We start from the raw sequence: 20,356 nt of genomic DNA, 5'->3' as shown, positions 1-20,356 counted from the left end.
CACCGACACAGATAGGTCTTATGGCGACAATGGGATAGGAAAGGGCTAGGAGTGGGAAGGAAGCTCTGTCGTTGCTTTAATTAAGGTACAGCCTCAGCATTTGTCTGGTGTAAAATGGGAAACCACAGAAAACAATCTTCAGGGCTGCCGACAATGGGGCTCGAATCCACTATCACTTGAATGCAAGCTCACAACTGCGCGACCCTAACCGCACAGCCATCTCTTTCGGTTATACTTATTTGTAAACGGGTCACTATGGTGATGATTATGATAATACAGAAAATAATAATAATCATCATACCGGGCGAGTTGGCCGTGCTGTTAGGGGCGCGCGGCTGTGAGCTTGCATCCGGGAGATAGTGGGTTCGAATCCTACTGTCGGCAGCCCTGAAGATGGTTTCCCGTGGTTTCGCATTTTTACACCAGGCAAATTCTGGGGCTGTACCTTAATTAAGGCCACGGCCGCTTCCTTCCAACTCCTAGGCCTTTCCTATCCCATGGTCGCCATAAGACTTATGTGTGTTGGTGCGACGTAAAGCCACTAGCAAAGAAATTAATGATCATAATAATAAAAAAATATACTAATAACAATCGTTTGGCCTCAGCTACCTTGTGCGGCCATTTTGATTTCACGCCACCTAGGCTCTCTGCGCGTCAGTTTTGATGTTCCGTTTTACACTACCAGATGGCAGAGTAAACCGAATATATCTTGAGCGGTCTGTAAATTTTAATTAATTTTGTCGGGTAAATGCCAAATGTATCACCAGAGATCTTTTATTTGCCGTCATCACACAGCATGAAGCGTCGAGTGCATTTTCTTTCGCCCTTCAAAACTCCTACAGCCTCTGTCGGGTTTGAACCGACAATCTTGGGATTGACACTCTACCAATGATCCACAAAGAGGTCTGCTGTTTGACGAGTCGTAATCTTCGCCGTCGGAGAACCGTTGTTAAGGAGGCCGTGACAGAGGAGCATGCTGTGGTTCGTGGAACCTCTGTACTCAGGTGGGAGAATGTTGGTTCTCCGACGAGACATGCATCTCAACAGACTGGTATCAGATATGATCTACATATGTGAACCGGCGTAAGAGGTCGGGGCGTTTTAGCGTGCCATGCTGGGGCAGGATCTTTCGCGATGGCGCTGGCCTGTTGGAGCGCATCCACGGCCGGTTAACCGCTCATAAATATATCGCTATTTTGGAGAATGCGTTGCTTTCTTTCACCCCAGAATTTTATCCACAAGGATTTGTTTTCCAGCATGATAACCATTCAGAGTACCAAGCCGAAGTCGTTTCTAAGGAGATCCGAGATCACTGTTTTAGCTTGGCCTTCGAAGTCACCAGTCCTGAACGTATCCGAGAATGCATGGACGAAGGAGGCTCGATGTCTATAAACACGACCCTCGGAGGAATGCAGACCAGTTGTGGAATCAAGTTCTCAGGGTATGTGAAGGACTCGCCCAAGATGAAGACTCCATGCCGCGGAGAATACGAAGAACTCTGGAATCCCAGAGCATGTGGGCAAAGCATTAGATCCACACGCATGTTTGTTATGCATTTTGTTTAAGGAGGACAAGTTTATCTCCCAAATATTAATGTTCATTCGTGTTACTTTCCTCTTGCCAGGTAAGGTCTAAAACTAGCCCATGGGTTTATAGGCACAAATGCTCATCCACCTTTTTAATGTTATAATTATAAGGGCGGTCGTAAAGCAGCAACTACGTCGCCTGTAGCAGTTCTAGAATTAGTAAATGAGGGTGTGGGGTTCTAACTCGCGTCCTTCTACGTGAAATACACACGCATCAGACGTCTGAGCTACGAAGGCACGTTGGACAAAGATGAGCTCGGACGTCAACTTTCACACGACCGCCACTGATATTTTCCTTATTCGTCACCTTATCGGTAAATGGCATGGAAAAAAAGTTTGTAAATATATTCTAAATAAAATTTTTCATCAGCAATTTTCCTATAAATTCAACCATAAGAGAGACACATCGAGTTGTATGTTCTAGGCTCCCTCCTCATGAATGCAATTTTTTTTTAACAGCGTATGGCTAAGATCAGGGGCTGCCTGGCCGAGGCGGTAAAGGCGTGCTTGGTTCGCCCAGAAGGGCATGGGTTCGAATCCCCGTTATGAAGTCATAAAATTTAAGAAACGAGATTTCCACTTCCGGAGCTGCATATGGACCTGAGGTTCACTCAGCCTACACCAAAAATGATTACCAGGTTAATTCCTGGAGGTAAAGGCGACCGAGCGTAGAGCTAACCACTCTACCCCATCAAATGACGAGGTTACGGATAGTGGCAGCCTTTACCTTCAACCCCTCCAAGGGCCTTCATGGCCTGTACAGAGATGACTTTTTTTTTTTTTTTTTTTTGCTATAAGGCTAAGATCGAACTCGCCCTTACCCTAAACTTAAATACCCAAATGTCATCATCATTCAGAAATCCATTATTTTTGTGATATTGTCAAAAACGAACCAACAGATGGTGGTGGTGGTGGTGGTGGTGGTGGTGATTACTGTTCAAAAAGACCGAGCGAGTTGGCCGTGCGGTTAGGGGCGTGCAACTATGAGCTTGCATTCGGGTGATAGTGGGTTCGAACTCCACTGTCAGCAGCCCTGAAGATGGTTTTCCCTGGTTTCCCATTTTCACACTAGGCAAATGCTGGGGCTGTACCTTAAGGCCACGGTCACTTTATTCCCACTCCTAGCCCTTAGCTATCCTATCGTCGCCGTAAGACCTATTTTAAATTTGTATGCGGTTTTAAGAGGAAGTACAACTGGGCAATAATCCTCTATAGGTGGGCCGATACAAGGTTGCACTTGAAAGTTATAGTTCATGTTGGCATTATTACAAAAAATAATTGAAGAACGTCACCCGTCAATCAGAACGGCCAATCCATTACTTTTTATGTCAGATACAGTTATGGATTTTATACATATTAGTTCGTATTTAATTCTGTAGAGTGCGTATAACCTTTTATATACTTACAAAAACATGAGCATTTAAAAAAAATGTAATGTTTAAGCGAGCTGCAAAATAAAGATGAACTATTTTCATTTCGTTGTTGTTGGCAATATGGCTAGTATAGTGGTGCCATCTATAACTACCTTGACTTCCGTACTGAAGCGTTGCCGCTTGTCTGTCGTTGCTAGCACATGGTCAGGTGTGATTCGCGCGTTGATGAAAGTGGTGGTACTTTTTTTTTTTTTGAGATAACTGTGATTTTTTTTGTAACTAGTGCAGTGCGATGTTACGGAAACGACAATGTGATGAATCGCGAAGTGATAATCCTTTGCGCCGAGGAGTGGCCCTTAATAGTCAGGCATGTGAATTAGTGCGGAGAACTCGCGAGTTTTACGAGAGGGAGAGGGAATTCGTACGCTTGCATGGTCGTCCCTCTGTTCCTGCAGATTAAGTTGTGGAACGTACAGGTGAAATATTAGGGCTTTCAAAGCGGACTGTGGTTCAGAAAGGTGTTCTCCTCCAGGAACTGAAGGAAAAATGGACTGGGGAACCTAGCAGTAGCGAAAACGGGGCTGTGAGTGGGGACTTGTTTTTTAGCACTCCAGGAAAGAAACGATTTAAGCTATCTCCTGTAACAGGAATTGATTCTTTCCAGGCTGATGCATTACGTAGACACGTGTACGATTATTACAGCAGGAAGGAATACCCTATGGTGGCAAAATTACTAGTCTCCCTTAAACAGAAAAATATTTTCTCCGGGGGTAAAACTTCCTTAAAATCGGTACTGCGAGCCTTAGGTTTCAGATACAAAAACTGAACGGAAGAAAACTGTTGCTTGAAAAGTCGCACATCGTGATGGCTAGGAGTATTTTTAAAAATAAACTTGTCGGTAAGGATCTCCACGAGGTAATATGGTTGGATGAGACGTGGGTGAATGCTGGGGAGTGCATTGATAAATCTTGGACTGATGACAGTCCTAAAAGCTCCGGTATTCAACCGACTGGGAAGGGCGCCAGATTAATAATAGCGCACGCAGGTTTATCCAGTGGTTTTGTGGAAGGTGGTCTTCTAATGTTCCGATCGAAAAAAACCGGTGATTATCACGAAGATATGGACCGTGTTCGCTTTTTAGATTGGTTTAAGAAGCTCCTGCAACAGCTCAAAGGCCCTTCTGTCATTGTTATGGACAATGCACCTTACCACTCTGTAATAATGGACAAGACCCCTACTTCGAGCGCCCGTAAAGAACTGTTAGTAGAATAGCTGCAGGCAAGAAATATCCCAGCGCATATGAGTATGACTAAATTAGCCTTATATGCACTGGTGAAACAAAACAAACCGGTTTCACCGACGTACGTAGTTGATGAGGTAGCGAAGGAACAAGGACACGAGGTTGTTAGGTTGCCGCCGTACCACTGTCACTTCAACCCTATTGAATTGGTACGGAGTGATGTGAAACGTTACATTCGCACAAGTAACAAATCCTTCACAATTACTGAAGTGGAAAGACTGTTCCGAGAGGGTATTGCTCTAGTAGATGCGGCTTCTTAGAGAAAGAAAGTTAGACATGTCGCAACATTAATTCACTCGGCGATGGCCATAGATGGCATCATCAGTGACTGTCAGGAGTTGATGATCTGCCTGGACGATGACGAAGACGACGATGACGACGACGACAACAACAGCAACAACGAAGGCGACGGCAGTGATCTGGAGGGTATAAAGCCTGTACCAATATAAACAAGGTAAGAATAACAACATTTCTGAATTTTCGTAAATTTAATAGATTTTACTCGAAATCTTTTGTGTTAGCACCGGTGTTTATTATCGTAACATTTATTGGTGTATTTAAAGTGAGTTTCTTGTCTGCCGATTTCTTCCGCATACTCTAACATTGCGATAATAAGAACTTCGTAGTAGATTTATCTCGTGTGATATATTTCATTGTAAACTTAATCGGTGTGTTGAAAGTGCGATTGTTGTCGGCCGATTTCATTTGTATCGTGTATCGTCGTGATGGCATTAAAAACATTTCTCTCATGTTTCTAAAATCTTACGTGTCGTGCAATCAGCTGTTGCTATGGCGGCAACATCGCTTCGTGCGCCACTGCAGTGTGACCAACATTTTGCGTAGCTGTCATGTGCAACCTTACGCCGGCCTACCTATAAACACTAATCAGAGAGAAAAATGGAAGGGGATCGACATTTCGAAAATTCAAGATATCGGCCATTGAAAGATAAGGGCCACGAAGGGCATGAAAATGACTCTCTAGGCCTCCATACATAATACCGCTAGGGTCGGAAAAGAACAAGGGAGGTCGGATAGGATAGACCAAAGTGAGGAGCCAGATACAAATAAGTGGAAGCAGTGCCAGGACTCAGCTAAAGGCCCTGTGTTCTCCAACTCATGCTCCCAAGTTAGGAGCCCCGGGGGCCCCTATAATTCACCTCTTACTTTAGGAGGGGATACCGTGGATGTAGGGTATTCTACCGCCTCCACCCACAGGGGGCTATACTAATAGAGAAAAAAGTCATCTGAACCTGACATAGGCCGGTATTTATACCTTTTTGGTTATAAAAACCAAATATCAGGTTACAATTCAAAAATTACATACAGACAGAAATATGATTTTGTATATATACAGGAGCATGTATAATGTATAATAGTTAAATGTATGTACAATGAACTTCAAACCCATAACCATTGGACACTCGATGGCTAAAATTAATTGGAAACATCAAACAGTAATATAAGAGCTCAGATTCCTGGAGTTCACATTACACTTTCTTGTAGAGCACGTCCTAACGTACTCAAAGGCAAATATCTCCTTGCTCAAATGTGAATATCCTTTCTAATAGTTAAATCTTTTTTTCAACTACTATGCTTTCTCTGAAGCTCATTGATCAAACGGTGTACACCTCTCGTACCTAGAGACATGGTGAGTTTTGGAAAATCTTGCCAATAGTAGTATGAAGTATTGAACAATGATTTTCTTTTTCAGAGCGTCGGGCATGCTCACCCTCGTCCTTTCCGTCCCAAGCCAGGTTCGGATGATAACTCTGTTCCTGAGACCACTGGACATGAGCAGGAATTACCTGAACCCACAAGGATTGCTGGCGATCATTCTTTATACGTAGCCCCTGGACCCTGGCCGAGAGATGATGAAGTAATGAAAGGTGCAGCTGTTCCTTCTGTTGCTGACACCACTAAAACTAGACCTTGTGCATCTCATGATTCTGCTCCTGCTCCAAAGGGCACTGGAATAAATTCATCAACTTCCCAGTCAGTAAGTATCTGTTCTCCAACAAAGTAATTAATTCACAATATTAACATCAGCTACCCACAAGGCAGACATTTTGACTTGAGTCAGGACAATGATTGGATAGTTATGTTTTAAAATTATGTTTAAAGGTTTGATTAAATAATCATGATTATGTACAGTACAGTCAAATGGAGCTTTTATTTGCCACCACTTCCATGTAAAGTTTAACAATATTCGGTTGATCCCAATTATATCCCGAATTGTACCATGAAAACTTAATTTTGGCCTGAGATTTGGAATTGCATGCATCCCAGCTTAGTGAGTACTACTGGAAATGAAAGTAAATTCGAATTTCTCTTTCATCCTATAAGGTTTCTCTCTCTCTCTCTCTCTCTCTCTCTCCGTAATTTGACACTCCAACACTCAGTAAATGTCCAAAGCTGCGCCCTTGCCGTTCATAGCTCAGTCACAGATATACAGTATAAGAGGCAGGGCAGTCACAAATGAAAACAGGTTACCTGCCAAATAGTTTAGCGGAATATTTCGTACAGCAAAAATAATAATCAGAACTGGGTAATGAGACAGTCAGTCCCATTACTGAAAGAGGTTTCTTGTTATGAAAGCAAAGCCACCTAGATTATCGGACTGATATCATTCGGATCTGTTGACGGCTATTTCCCAACCCCCTAACCGCAGCAGATGAATCAATCAGTCATCAATGATCTGTATTTAGGATTATTGCCCAGGTGGCAGATTCATCAGTAGTTTACCTAGCCTTTTGTTAAGGCTCCCCAGCCGCTACGAGGCAGGCAAGTATTTCCTCTATGGAGAAAGTAGACTGGATAGCTGTCAATCAGGACTTCTCATCTTCCCCTTGGTGCTGGTTATCAGCTGAGTATGACGTCAACGGCGCGGTTTCCATTTTTGAGGATTTAATAATTTACCACCGTTAAACAGCACCTTTCTCCAAACCTAGATCACACAAATAAACTGCTCCACCGGACTCAATGATATTAACCCTACATTGCTCAAAAATACTTCTCCATCTCTCTGTGCACCGTTATATATAATTTTATACTTGTGCATGGCTTCTGGTGTATTCCCTGACAGTTGGAAACAAGCTGATATCACACCTATTTTCAAATCTGGCAACAAATATGATATTTCCTCATACCGTCCAATATCTATCGGTCCCAATACTAATTTTGTCCTTGAAAGAATAATCCACCGACGACTCTTCTTTATCACACAGCCGTACTTGCATTCACGGTTTTGCCGGGCTTCAAGAGTTCATAATACAATACCGCTCTGATCCCACCAGACACAAAGCATGGTCTTCTCACCATGTTTAAGTTGCCGAAACCATGTCTCACATGTTCTATTCGATGGAGCGCGTTCACCATATGTTTCTACCAGCAAACGATGACTTTCCACGGCCTTTTTCTTTTGATTAAATAAGAAAAGCAATGCGTGCCACAAATGTTCTTTTTCAGACACAAACGTCGACATGATCACTGAACTATACACCACAGACGCTAGTGTTTGGCGGACTCAACTTGTGTATGTGTTGGTAGGTTAATGTCAGACGAACAAACTGACGCATGTGTCAAATTCATACGCTGCGTGCTGTTCGCCGGCGCCATCTGTTAGTGAAACCGAAAACGACTTATGCATACACCTGGTAGGTCTACTTGGCGTATTTCTTCTTTCTCTTTGAACTTTAAATGCTCAGATCGTACTTTTGGTTGGTCTTTCCTCCTTCTCCTTTCAAACACTTTACCATCTTTTCTCAACGAAGTAATAAAAGAAAAACAGACTTAACTTGGCAGACTCTGGGGCTTCGGGGTGAATCTCCACCCAGCCATCTTGAACATTCTCTGGTTCAGGGGCCGCCGTACCTTATGTGCTGAAGTGCTGCAGCACATTGTCTATTTGAAAAAAAAATCTTTAAAAATATTATTTACTATCAAATGCAGTGCATTGAAAAGGACGTCAGCCAAAGAATATAAAATCATTCAACGCCCCTCACAACCAGGTAACTAGTCGTGAGCTCCACGCCGGGTGCTGTGCAGATCACAGCCAAGTCACAGCTCAGGGAGGATTTCTAAGCTTTTTGTGAGAAAGCAGGAACTCTGCCTTTTGCGCATGCGTGCCCAACTTTCCGATGTGCTATGGAAACAATAGCCAAGACCGCCAAGACACCACTTCACAGCGAGTCTCCGTTTGACCACAGAGATGCAGCACTGGTCACACTTGCATTTCGACCGAAATGAGAATGTGGCAGGTGGCACCCTTTTGACTCAGCGGCAGTATATAAGAGGGGATCGCTCAAAGCAAACGGAAAACAAAATAGGTCTACTGTAAACGAGTAGAGGAAGCCATCAGCTATTTCCGCCAGGTCTTTTAATACTCCCAACTTCCCTATTCCATAGCCACGTTTGTAAATCGATGAACTATAAAAATTGTACTTTTTATGTTGTCCAAATGAGGACACGATAATTTGATTTTCTTTAATTACAAAATGTCTAGTTTATAAACTTCACTATAACAACACAACATGTAATTTTGCATTAGGACGTTGCTGGTTTTATTTCAATTATTTTGGTAACATTGAGAAGTTACGTATTTGCGCGCTCACATCAGGTGTTTCAGAGTTCGTGAATGTTTTGTCATTGCAGGTGTTACTGTGTGTTTAATTAGTTTTGTTTGAGGAATGTGTATATGTGTTGGGGTTGTTTGCGTGTTTGTTCGGTATGGAAGACTCAGTGGAGAGTCTCTTGAACACCGCATATGTTTCTAAATATTTTTATTTTTTGGAGAGGGAATGGATTACAGCACACAACTGATTTTCTGCACCAGCCGCCACTGCTCTGGTTTAAAGAAAGCCAGGGATGCAAACATTCGTATGTGGAGACGTATATCGTCGTTTTCACGGTACTCAGCAGGTGCCTCTGTGGATCAATGGTGGAGTGTCTGCCTCCGGATCCCAAGATAGTGGGTTCAAACCCGGCAGAGGTAGTCGGATTTTTGAAGGGCGGAAAAAAGTCCATTCGACACTCCATGTCATACGATGTCGGCATGTAAAAGACCTCTGGTGACACATTTGGGGTTTGCCCGACAAAATTCATTCAATTTCAGCCATAGACGCCCAAGAGAGTTTCGGTTTACTCGGTCTGCCATCTAGTGGGCCTAGAGTAAAACGGAACGTCGAAATTGACGAGCAGACAGCCAGATGGCGTCAAATTGAAATGTCTGCACACGGTAGCTGAGGCCATACGATTATTATTATTATTATTATTATTATTATTATTTTACGATACTCAGTTGAGAACCCTAATCCTTGTACTCTGCGCCGAGTACATTTTTCATATGAAAAAAGCATCCATTTACCTGTGTCGAACGTAGCACTTCTCGAATCGCATCCATGGCCGCCATTTCATAATCGACGTTCACCGTTTCTGGATTCTACTCTGGAACAGCTTCACTGATTATTTGAAACAATCGAATGTAGGTTTCTTTCTTCTTCTTGAACAATGGGGCAAAAACAACGGGATTGGCGTTAGTTTCTTCATCCGTACTCCCAAAATCCGCATGAATGCTGTATATCTATGGAAACAGTAAACTAGAGCATGTAAAGGTACCATCCCTGAAAAAGTTTTTGAAACATTTCAAACTTTCTTTGCCCTTGTCATGATTGAAAACTATAATTCTGTCCTCTTCCCCACCGTCGGCCAGCAGAAAAGAAGTTCCATCAGCCATCTTCAGAGTTTCTTAATCGAAAACCACTTCTTTGAGGTTGTTCGGCTCTTTAGTGTTCCGTTGCGCATTATATCTCTGCCGGCGTAAGGTTCTTGGCTCATAATAGATTGCTGACTGGGCATTTTCGCAACAAAGTCGTACCCTGTAAAAAATGAGAGTGCAAATGCTGGGACTGTACCTTAATTAAGGCCACGGCCGCTTCCTTCCAACTCCTAGGCCTTTCCTGTCCCATCGTCGCCATAAGACCTATCTGTGTCGGTGCGACGTAAAGCCCCTAGCAAAAAAAAAATGAGAGTAATAATAAAAATACAATGCAGTTATAAAGGAAACTATAAGTTACCACAATTATTGTGAAAAATAAATTATTCAAATACAGAGTTGACGCTGAAAAAACTTGTTTTAAAAATATTGAAACGATGCGACAAAGATTTTAAAACTGGTAATCGTCATTTAGGCTTACAACGAATAATAACCCCCTATACATTTTTCAGTAAATCAAATTATATAGGGTAATTTTTCAGTAAATCAAATTATATAGGGTACAGAGTGCTTTACTAGTGTGGTTTAAGTCTTTTAGGCTTAGTCAAATAGCTATAGATGATAATAGTGGAAACTCTCCTCACTTACCACGCCGAGTACCGTAGCGGCGACAAGGTCAGTCTAGGGAGGTCAAGACAAGAATGTTACTAGTGGAGCCGCCATATTGGATCTTTAAGCGAGCATAACCAAAGGAAAGTTTATTCGAATTTAGAGGACTTAGGTATCAAACACTGAAATAAAAACAAACGAACAACTATTTTTTCATGTAGAATTGAATTGGGCAAATAATGTTTCGTGACTGGACGATAACAAATGAGTCCAACCACACCATTCTAGAAGAAGAAGAAGGCAAATAATGTTCATTATATATAAGTATAACTATATAACACTTAAATGATATGAATACATCCACAGATATTTGAATAGCAAGATAATTAGAAAAACCTGTATTTCATGATTTGAGAAACAAGAATCAGCAGGAGTGCTCATGTATATACTTTTATTTCCTTACAACTTGGTCTTTGTATTTCTTATTAATGAATTGAAATTGCGTATGGCTTTTAGTGCCGGGAGTGTCCGAGGACATGTTCGGCTCGCCAGGTGCAGGTCTGTGTATTTGACTCCCGTAGGCGACCTGCGCGTCGTGATGAGGATGAAATGATGATAAAGTCAACACATACACCCAGCCCCCATGCCAGCGTAATTAACCAATGACGGGAATCGAACCCGGGACCCCTGTGACCAAAGACCAGCACGTTAACCATTTAGCCATGGAGCCGGACCTCTTATTAATATTATCCGTCATCTGTCGAAATACGGTACGTAAGCAATTTGCAGAAACATAGAAATCTGCACGGTCCCTCTGTAATATTAGCCTATTTCATGAAATATTAAACGTAAAGTACTTAAAGACAGTTGTAGAAAATTATTTTAAGCATATCCTTTATTAAGAAAGTATTTAGCGGTACTGCGTTTCTGAGAGGTTACCCCAGCATGTTGACAAAAATTGAATCCCTGAACTGTTTTATCCATTCATGTGAAATTTCTTCTTTGGGTCCAGAGGCAAAAATACTCTTTACATATACAACAAGAGAGATGTTCTTAGCTACTCTAACTAGTTTAAGGATAACCCATGCAGCTAAATATTGTAAACTGGCGGTAAGGTGGTGGTGGTGGTGGTGGTGGTGGTGGTGGTGATTATTATTGTTTTAAGGGAAAGTATAACTAGACAACCATCCACTATTAACACTAATCAGAGGGAAAATGGAAGGGATCCGACAGTTTCTTCGGAAAATGGACGTATCGGCCAAAGAAAGACAAAGGCCAAGAAGTTTGTGAAAATTGAAGAAGACTCCTTAGGCCTCGAATTCTCTAATACTGCCGAGGTCGGAAAAGAACAAGAGTTGACCAAAGGAGGTCGGATGGGATAGAGAAAGTGAGGAGCCTGGCGCAAATAAGTGAAAGCAATGCCAGGAGTCAGCTAAGGACCTCGTGGTCCCCAACCCTTGCTCCCAAGTTAAGAGTCAATGGGTCCCCTTTTAGTTGCCTCTTATGACAAGCAGGGGATACCGTGGTTGTTATTCTACCACCCCCTCAAAATGGTACAAAGACGGCATCTGTGTTATGTTTATGTCAACACGATCATGATTTGTTGGGCTAGTCTTCAGTTGAATTTTGGCAAGGAAAAATCAAGGTAATACTCATCATCATCATCATGAGAAGAAGAAGGAGGAGAATAAGACTGAGAAAGTAGCTGTGCGGTTTGGGTCAAGTAGCAATCAACTTGCATCCGGGAGATAGTGGGTTCGAACCCCGCTTTCGGCAGTCCTGAAGATGGTTTTTCGTTGTTTCCCATTTTCACACCTGGCAAATGCTGGTGCAGTTCCTTAATTAAGGCCACGGTCGCTTCCTTCCCACACCTAGCCATTTTCTATCCCATCTTCTCCATTGTGTCTGTTCGACGTCCAGCTGATTGTAAAAAAAAAAAAAAAAAAAAAAAAAAGACTTCTTAGGCATTATGTGAATATTGGACTACACTTATTCGAATCACATGTCTCACTTTTATAGGAGTGGTAGAAAACTGTGAATCAGTTTGTACAGCTTTAATAATGTTTACCCCCTGTGGGTGAGGGTGATAGAATAATACCGACGGTATCCCCTGCCTGTCGTAAGAGGTGACTAAAAGGGGCACAAGGGTCTATTAACTTGGAAGAGCAGACTGGCGACCACGGGACTTTTAGGTGAGTCCTGACATTTTTCCACTTACTTGTGCCAGGCTCCTTACTTTAATTTTCCTAAACGACCTTCCTAGGGTAGTTCAAAAAGGAAAACACCATTGTCATTATTATTAAGTTATTATTATTATTATTATTATTATTATTATTATTATTATTATTATTATTATTATTATTATTATATACCGAGATCGGTAGCTACAGTCACTTAACTGCGGCCAGTAAGTTATCCAGTATTCGGAAGATAGTAGGTTCGAACCCCACTGTCCGCAGCCCTGAAAATGGTTTTCTGTGGTTTCCCTTTTTCACACCAGGTAAATGCTGGAGCTACTTAAGGCCACGGCCGCTTCTTTCCCACTCCTAGCTTTTTCCTCTCCCATCGTCGCTATAAGACCTATCTGTGTCGGTGCTATTTAAAACAACTTGTAATATATATATAGTTCCTATTACCTTTATTGCTTCCTTTTAAAAATATATTTGGGAGATTTCCTAGAATATTTTAAAGGGGTGGATTAGGAACATTTTTGGGTTGGAATTCCACTTGAGAGATTCCGTCCATCTACCCTCATCTGTTCAAACTGCATTTCATCAAAATTATGTCAGCTACCTGATCACTTAACTCACACTGCTGTTTATAGTGTCATTAGCTTCAAAATTGCATTTCATCAGACGAGTCAATACAAAAGTTTGCAACATCAAATTCATAATTACTGTCATCAGAAGCACAGAGCAATTAATTTTCCATTACACCTCTTATGGCACTGCGAAATTTTGTTGCATCTGGAATTACATTATCTCATTTTGCTCTAATGATCGAAAAAATATTTCCAATGCAGTCCTGTGTGATCCTCCTGGAAAGCATTCAGTACAGAGATCATCATCATCATCATCATCTGTTTACCCTCCAGGTTCGGTTTTTCCCTCGGACTTAGCGAGGGATCCCACCTCTACCGCCTCAAGGGCAGTGTCCTGGAGCTTCAGACTCTTGGTCGGGGGATACATTTGGGGAGTATGACCAGTACCTCGCCCAGGCGGCCTCACCTGCTATGCTGAACAGGGGCCTTGTGGAGGGAGGAAGCGGCCGTGGCCTTAAGTTAGGTACCATCCCGGCATTCGCCTGGAGGAGAAGTGGGAAACCACGGAAACCACTTCCAGGATGGCTGAGGCGGGAATCGAACCCACCTCTACTCAGTTGACCTCCCGAGGCTGAGTGGACCCCGTTTCAAATTTCGTGGCAGAGCCGGGAATCGAACCCGGGCCTCCGGGGGTGGCAGCTAATCACGCTAACCACTACACCACAGAGGCGGACCAGTACAGAGATACCACAAGAAACTATATATACTCTTGGCTTAAGAGAGTTTTGTTTCTGAAATTATTTTCTGTAAAGTGGCCCGAGCACACTAGATAGCCTTTATTTAAATGTTCTGGTCGTTTGGTCCTCAGAATTCCATCTAAATCTGCCCTTACGCTCTTCACAACCTACCGAGTACCTACACCTGAAAATCGATTAAATGCATAGGTTTAATCATGACAGTGTTTTAAAGAAAGTACGTTCACATAAATAGAACAAAATACAGGTACGTAAACATTAACAGGTATACTCACAGCACTTTGTTTTTATAATCTGTCAAATGACCTGCGATCACTTTGTCTTTTGTAAGTAAAACTCCCGTTCATTGCGCAAATAACTCCTCTTCTGCCGTTTACAAAATAGTGATACATAACAAGCACCAAACTGTCTGTATTACAAATGTGACACTTCTAACACACACAGCTGACTGCAGTAGCAAGTGTAATTATCTCCTCGAACCGCTAGATGGCAAGCAGAAGCAGTATCGCCAGCTTCTCGCAGTTCCACTACTATCATATTAAACTACATTTGGCTTAGTCTACTGTAGTTGTAGTGTAAATACAGTATCTGTATAAATATGTGGTATAATTTAACTTTAAAAGCTGCTTTTGTTGTATGAGTTTTACAAAATTTATATAATAGTTTACCTATTCTTCATTTTATAATTATTTTTTATGTCATCTTTCGCTATAACTAATTTCAAATATATATATTGCTAGTTGTTTTACGTCGCACCGACACAGATGGGTCTTACGGCGACGATGGGACAGGAAAGGGCTAGGAGTGGGAAGGAAGCGGCCGTGGCCTTAATTAAGTAACAGCCCAGCATTTGCCTGGTGTGAAAATGGGAAACCACGGAAAACCATTTTCAGGGCTGCCGACAGTGGGGTTCGAACCTACTATCTCCCGGATACTGGATACTGGCCGCACTTAAGCGACTGCAGCTATCGAGCTCGGTCAAATATAATTTAGCTGTAGAACGATACCTACTCCTAAGTGTGTGTTGTGTTGTGTTGTGTTCTAAAATAAAATACAACATTTTAGTGATAATTTCTGTAAGAAGCTACAGAATGAAAAACTACACTAGCTTTGTCGTGAAGATTGCCGAGAGCCTGAATGTGAATTTTTTGAAATAGATGTTTCTTCCTCCCGCGCCCTTTTCTTCGCCAATTGCGTCCGTTTGTTTACTACTAGTTCCAGATGCGCATCGTCGTTCGGAAAGCCACACACGTGACTGCTTGGTGGGCCACTCATAACTTTATTTCCTCTTGATTTTATAATCACACAACTCTTTACACAAATCCAAGTAAGGTATCGTCTTTCGCCTGGCTCTTCTTCCTACATGCATAACCCTTAGGCCGCGTGCACACCGAGCGCGCTTCGCATAGTGTGTCGCGTGTAGCGTGAAATGCTATGTATAGCGCAAGGCGTTCTTGCTGTTCACACCGAAAACTCTACGCCGTGCTCTCAGCTTAGTTCGGTGCGAGGCGTTTTAGGGTCGTCACAAACTAATGCCGTTATCCAAGTACACTAGAAACAGTTTACTGATGGATAACAGTTACCTAAAATTGAAAATTAGGAAAAAGGATCGACAGTGGGTACTTGAATTTAATGAAGAACGAATTACTTTCAGATAATTCCATCGTTTGCACAGAGATGCAAGACTTTATCGTGATAAATTTTATGATTACTTAAGAATGACAAAAAAATACCTTTGACCTTCCAAACCCTGCAACTGAAATGTGGCGTCAAGTAGCAGAGAAGTATTGGGAGAAATTCAATTTTCCGAATTATCTAGAAGCACCTTGCAGCAAACACGTGGAAATTAAATTTCCGGCTAAATCACGCTCCTTATATATTAATTATAAATAGTATTTTGCAATATTGTTACAATTAGCATACACAATTAATCATCGTAACAAAAGTGGAGTAAATGTGTGACAAATATAATTAATAAACAGTAATGTTTACTTCCAAGCCCACTACTAGCCTGCAGAGTGATATTCTTCATGTTACCACCCTCCACTGGCAAAATTATAAACCGATATGACAGAGTCTGGGAGATTCTATGCACTTTGTCACAAAGTGTCCGGTTACATGGCTAAATGGTTACCGTACTGGCCTTTGGTCACAGAGTCGCGGGTTCGATTCCCGGCAGAGTCAGGAATTGTAATCATAATTAGTAAATTGCATTGGCACGGGGGCTGGGTGTATGTGTGTATTTATAATCATTTCACCCTCATCATGATGCAGGTCATCTACGAGCGTCAATTCAAAAGACCTGCACCTGCCAAGCCGAACTACTCCTCGGACACTTCCGACACTAAAATCCATACCCAATTTCATCCTGTCACAATGTTAAGCCCAGTAAAGTGTGACAGTAGAAGTAATATTACTGTATATGTTTACTGTAGCAATGCGATACAACTGAAACAGTTACATTTTTGTAGTTTTTGTGTCTTGGGTTCCATATTTCTTCTCTTTGAAACACTGCATGAATAATTTCTTCTTCCATAGATTCAGAACCAGCTAGGTAACGCTAAGCAATTAACCAACACTGCGCGTTGTCTGGCGCTTCGCTTAGCTGTAAGATAGGCGTTCAGCGCAGCAGAGCGCGGACGGTGTGAACACCTGGATTACGAACAAAGCACTGGTTATGCTTAGCGTGGAGCAACACGCGACACACTATGCGAAGCGCGCTCGGTGTGCACGCGGCCTTAGTCGTAATACACAGCTCCATGTTACAATTCCAAAATTTTAAAAGCCGCGCGGTGTGACCACTACTGATGTTAACCTTCCGTCGGGCGCAACTGATTTGACTGGCACGCGTGTTAATTCTTATCTTGTATTCGTCATTCGCGGAGACCCAGCAACTTCCACCTTTTAGTAGCTATCTGTTTCCCCAGCCCATATCAGGCAGTTTATCAGAATTTTTTATTTTACTTACTTGATAATGAAATAATGTGGTAGTACATAAATATTCTCAATAATGATAATATTATACATCCTTGTGCCGTCACACACATTGAACCCGAACACGATGTATATTTCTACTGTATTATTTCCGGATTTATATTTTTTTAAATCGACTTCTTTGTGCTAATATTTATGTTACATAAGTTTAAAGGACATTTAAAATAATATAGAAGTTTTCTTCAGCAAATGTTGTAAGTTATTGTTGTTACTGATTTCTAAAGTATGCCTGTGAGGCTTATTACCGTATTTCCGTCTGACTTTTCGGTGGCGGTTGAATAGGGAAGGAATGTAAGAAGCGGTTAAAACTTTAATTGAGGTAGAGCCCCAGTATTTGTCTAACATGAAAATGGGAAATCACGGAAAAACTATCCTCAGGGCTGCTGATGGTGGGGCTCGAACTCATCATATCCCGACTACAAATGTACAGCTACGCTCACGCAGCAAACTCGCACGGCAGCATCAAGTAGTGATGGGTCGCGTGATGCAAAGCAGTGGGCAACCGACGCAGTACGTGCCTCATAATTAGAGATGGTCGGTAAATCACAGCCTGCTACTTTGTCACCGATATTTTTCTATCACCGATATATCAGATACGCTGTTACGGAAGTATCTGTGACAAAATTTCGTTTGTGTACTTGGATCACGTTCACATGGATATGTTATCTACTGTAGCTCAAAGTCTATATCCGTTTTTCATTCACCAGTTACCTACGGGATATTAAAAGTGTCCAGTCATACATTTTATCATGGTGTTGTAACGGATCAAACACACCTATATAGATAATTAACAACAATTGCATGCTGGACGTCAGGCTTCGAAATTAAATGTAATTTGAAACCGAATTTAGATCTAAAAAGTACTAAACTTAATTTAATGAGACTATCCCGGTCGTGAGGTATAAGGATACTGATCATTAAATACCATGTGGAAAAACATAGGGAACCTACTAAAAAGTCAATATTATTATTTAACGATGTAAAAAGTAAAAACGTTTTATTAAAACAATGAAATTACGTAAAAACGATTTTTTACCAAAATTAAAAATTACTGACTGAGATTACAATTCAATACTACACTCGCGGACTTGCGATAACAGGGATTACTAATGGTCACCGTAGGTTGATCTTTTCGTCGTCTGCTTCCGTGGTTGATAGTTGTCGTCCCTCTTCCAACAGCATCATCCTCGTCATCTGCTTCATGGAATGGATTCCACCCTGAATCTATCATTCCCTATTTTGCTGAGTACCAAAAACATAGTACCAGCCTTACAATGTGAAATTCCACATCGGAATTAATTGAATAGAGGGAACGGAAACACCCAGTCCTTCTATATTATATGAACTTTTCTTTCTAAATAATCTGAGTAAGTCTCACAGAGCCGATAAGAAATGTTGAGTAGAAGCACATCGTAAGCGATGCACTTAGATAGCCGAGTGACTCTCTAAAAGCCCGTGGACTACCTGAGAATGGAGACTCAAGAAAGCTGGATGCAGAATGCAGAATCAGAATGATGAATGATCTTCACCACGCCGTGTAGATATAAATCCTCTTCATATTCCCACTTCCTCCCTTGTCACATGACATCTCGTTCCAATGAGAGCCAATATACGTCACCATCCTGTCGATATATAGATGAAGTGTCTGTCCTTGACAGAAAAAGCCCTCCTGATAGGAGCACGTGATATGGGGTAATTTAGCGTCCCAACAACGAAATTATGTATCTTCCTCTTGCTGTTGCGTACGTTTCCAAGAACCATCCAAAATTAACATTCCTGGACTATTGCGAGACACCAAGTAGCCTGTTAGTGCGACATGTCTTGACATTACCACGGAATATTCTAATATATTACAATTAAAAATTATTTCTCGTTCTTACGTACAATTACATAAATGATGATGATGGACGTTAATAATGAATAAATTACATATGATACATGATACATATTATATATACACAATTAATTCGGGTGGGCAATCAAATTATGTAAATGTCGTGGCGACCACGATCATTACAGTGTAGGCCTACTTATGAGCACCTATCTAGCTATTCTGTATGTTTCATACGTAGTGCGAATCGAACGTATCAGTCCTCAGCTGGCAAATGAGGCATGTTTAAATACATAATATATTTTCGAGAAGTACTTGATTGACTTTCAACATAATCACGGTGCTGAATTTATAATGCTTGTAGATTTAAGGCTATGTGTACAAAATAGTGTGGTACTGTTAAAAAAAAGCTATGTTAGTACCACGATCTCAGGAAATATTAACGCCATGGTACAACACTGTAAGTCCAATTATTAGCCCTTTGGAACCGTTACTGAAAGTGAAAACAATATGTCAACATCTTTAACCGTTCACGAGTTATTTGAGGTGGACAACTTTGCTGAATAACCCTGTGTAAGGGAGGAATTTTTGTATTAAATTTATTTATAAAGTGCTAGCTCTCTCTTGAATGAACCAGAGTGAATATCATTGGTTGTAACGGAATAGTTGCCTTGCTTCAATCGTTGATAAGATGACAATGTCGGGTAGTGTTTTTCGGAAGATTCGGGACATTAGAAGCGGGCAATGTGATTACCCGTGTCGTGTCTCCGGGATACCAATAATTTACAGTACCGGTACTTAATGTAGGTTTAAAAATAAAATGACTATAATATACATATGCGGAGTAGAGATGAAGAGCTAAGTTCAGTGTGTATAGCACACGAAGGAGGATGGCACAACGTCGCACCGATACAGATAGGTCTTATGGCGACGATGGGATAGGAAAGGGAAGCAAGCGACCGTGGCTTTAATTAAGATACAGCACCAGCATTTGCCTGATGTGAAAATAGTAAACCACAGAAAACCATCTTAACGGCTACCGACGGTAGGATTCGAACCCGCCATGCCCCGAGTGCAAGCTCATAGCTATGCGACACTAACCACATGACCAACTCGCTCGATCATCTTTGAAAAATATGTCTTTTCCTATCAGGAGAGGACTTTTTAAATCGTATTTTGTATAGGCTACTCGAGATGTACAGTAGCCCTCTAGTTTTCTGATTCAGCATCTTTTTATTTAAGCTGTTGCGTCAGTCGGCTCACTTACTGTCCACGTACCGGTAAACTCGTGTACTTATCCCGAGGTGGTGCAGCTCTTTTCAGGCACACCCCCCAATGGAGCTGAGCTGTATGTGCCATTTCAACCACATACCAGCTCTCCTGCCAATTTTGAATTTCTATTTGCTTTATGTTGCACCGACACAGATAGGTCTTATG

The 20,356-nt window shown here is 41.6% G+C and overlaps 1 pseudogene; it reads left to right on the top strand.

Moving 5' to 3' along the window:
* LOC136875342 (uncharacterized) overlaps nucleotides 1-20,356 on the top strand; it is a 42,580-nt pseudogene that overhangs the window by 7,088 nt on the left and 15,136 nt on the right.

Source organism: Anabrus simplex, chromosome 1, assembly GCF_040414725.1.
Source record: "Anabrus simplex isolate iqAnaSimp1 chromosome 1, ASM4041472v1, whole genome shotgun sequence".
Taxonomy (NCBI): domain Eukaryota; kingdom Metazoa; phylum Arthropoda; class Insecta; order Orthoptera; family Tettigoniidae; genus Anabrus; species Anabrus simplex.
Note: the sequence above shows the minus strand (reverse complement) of the source record. Positions and strands in the feature narration are given on the sequence as shown.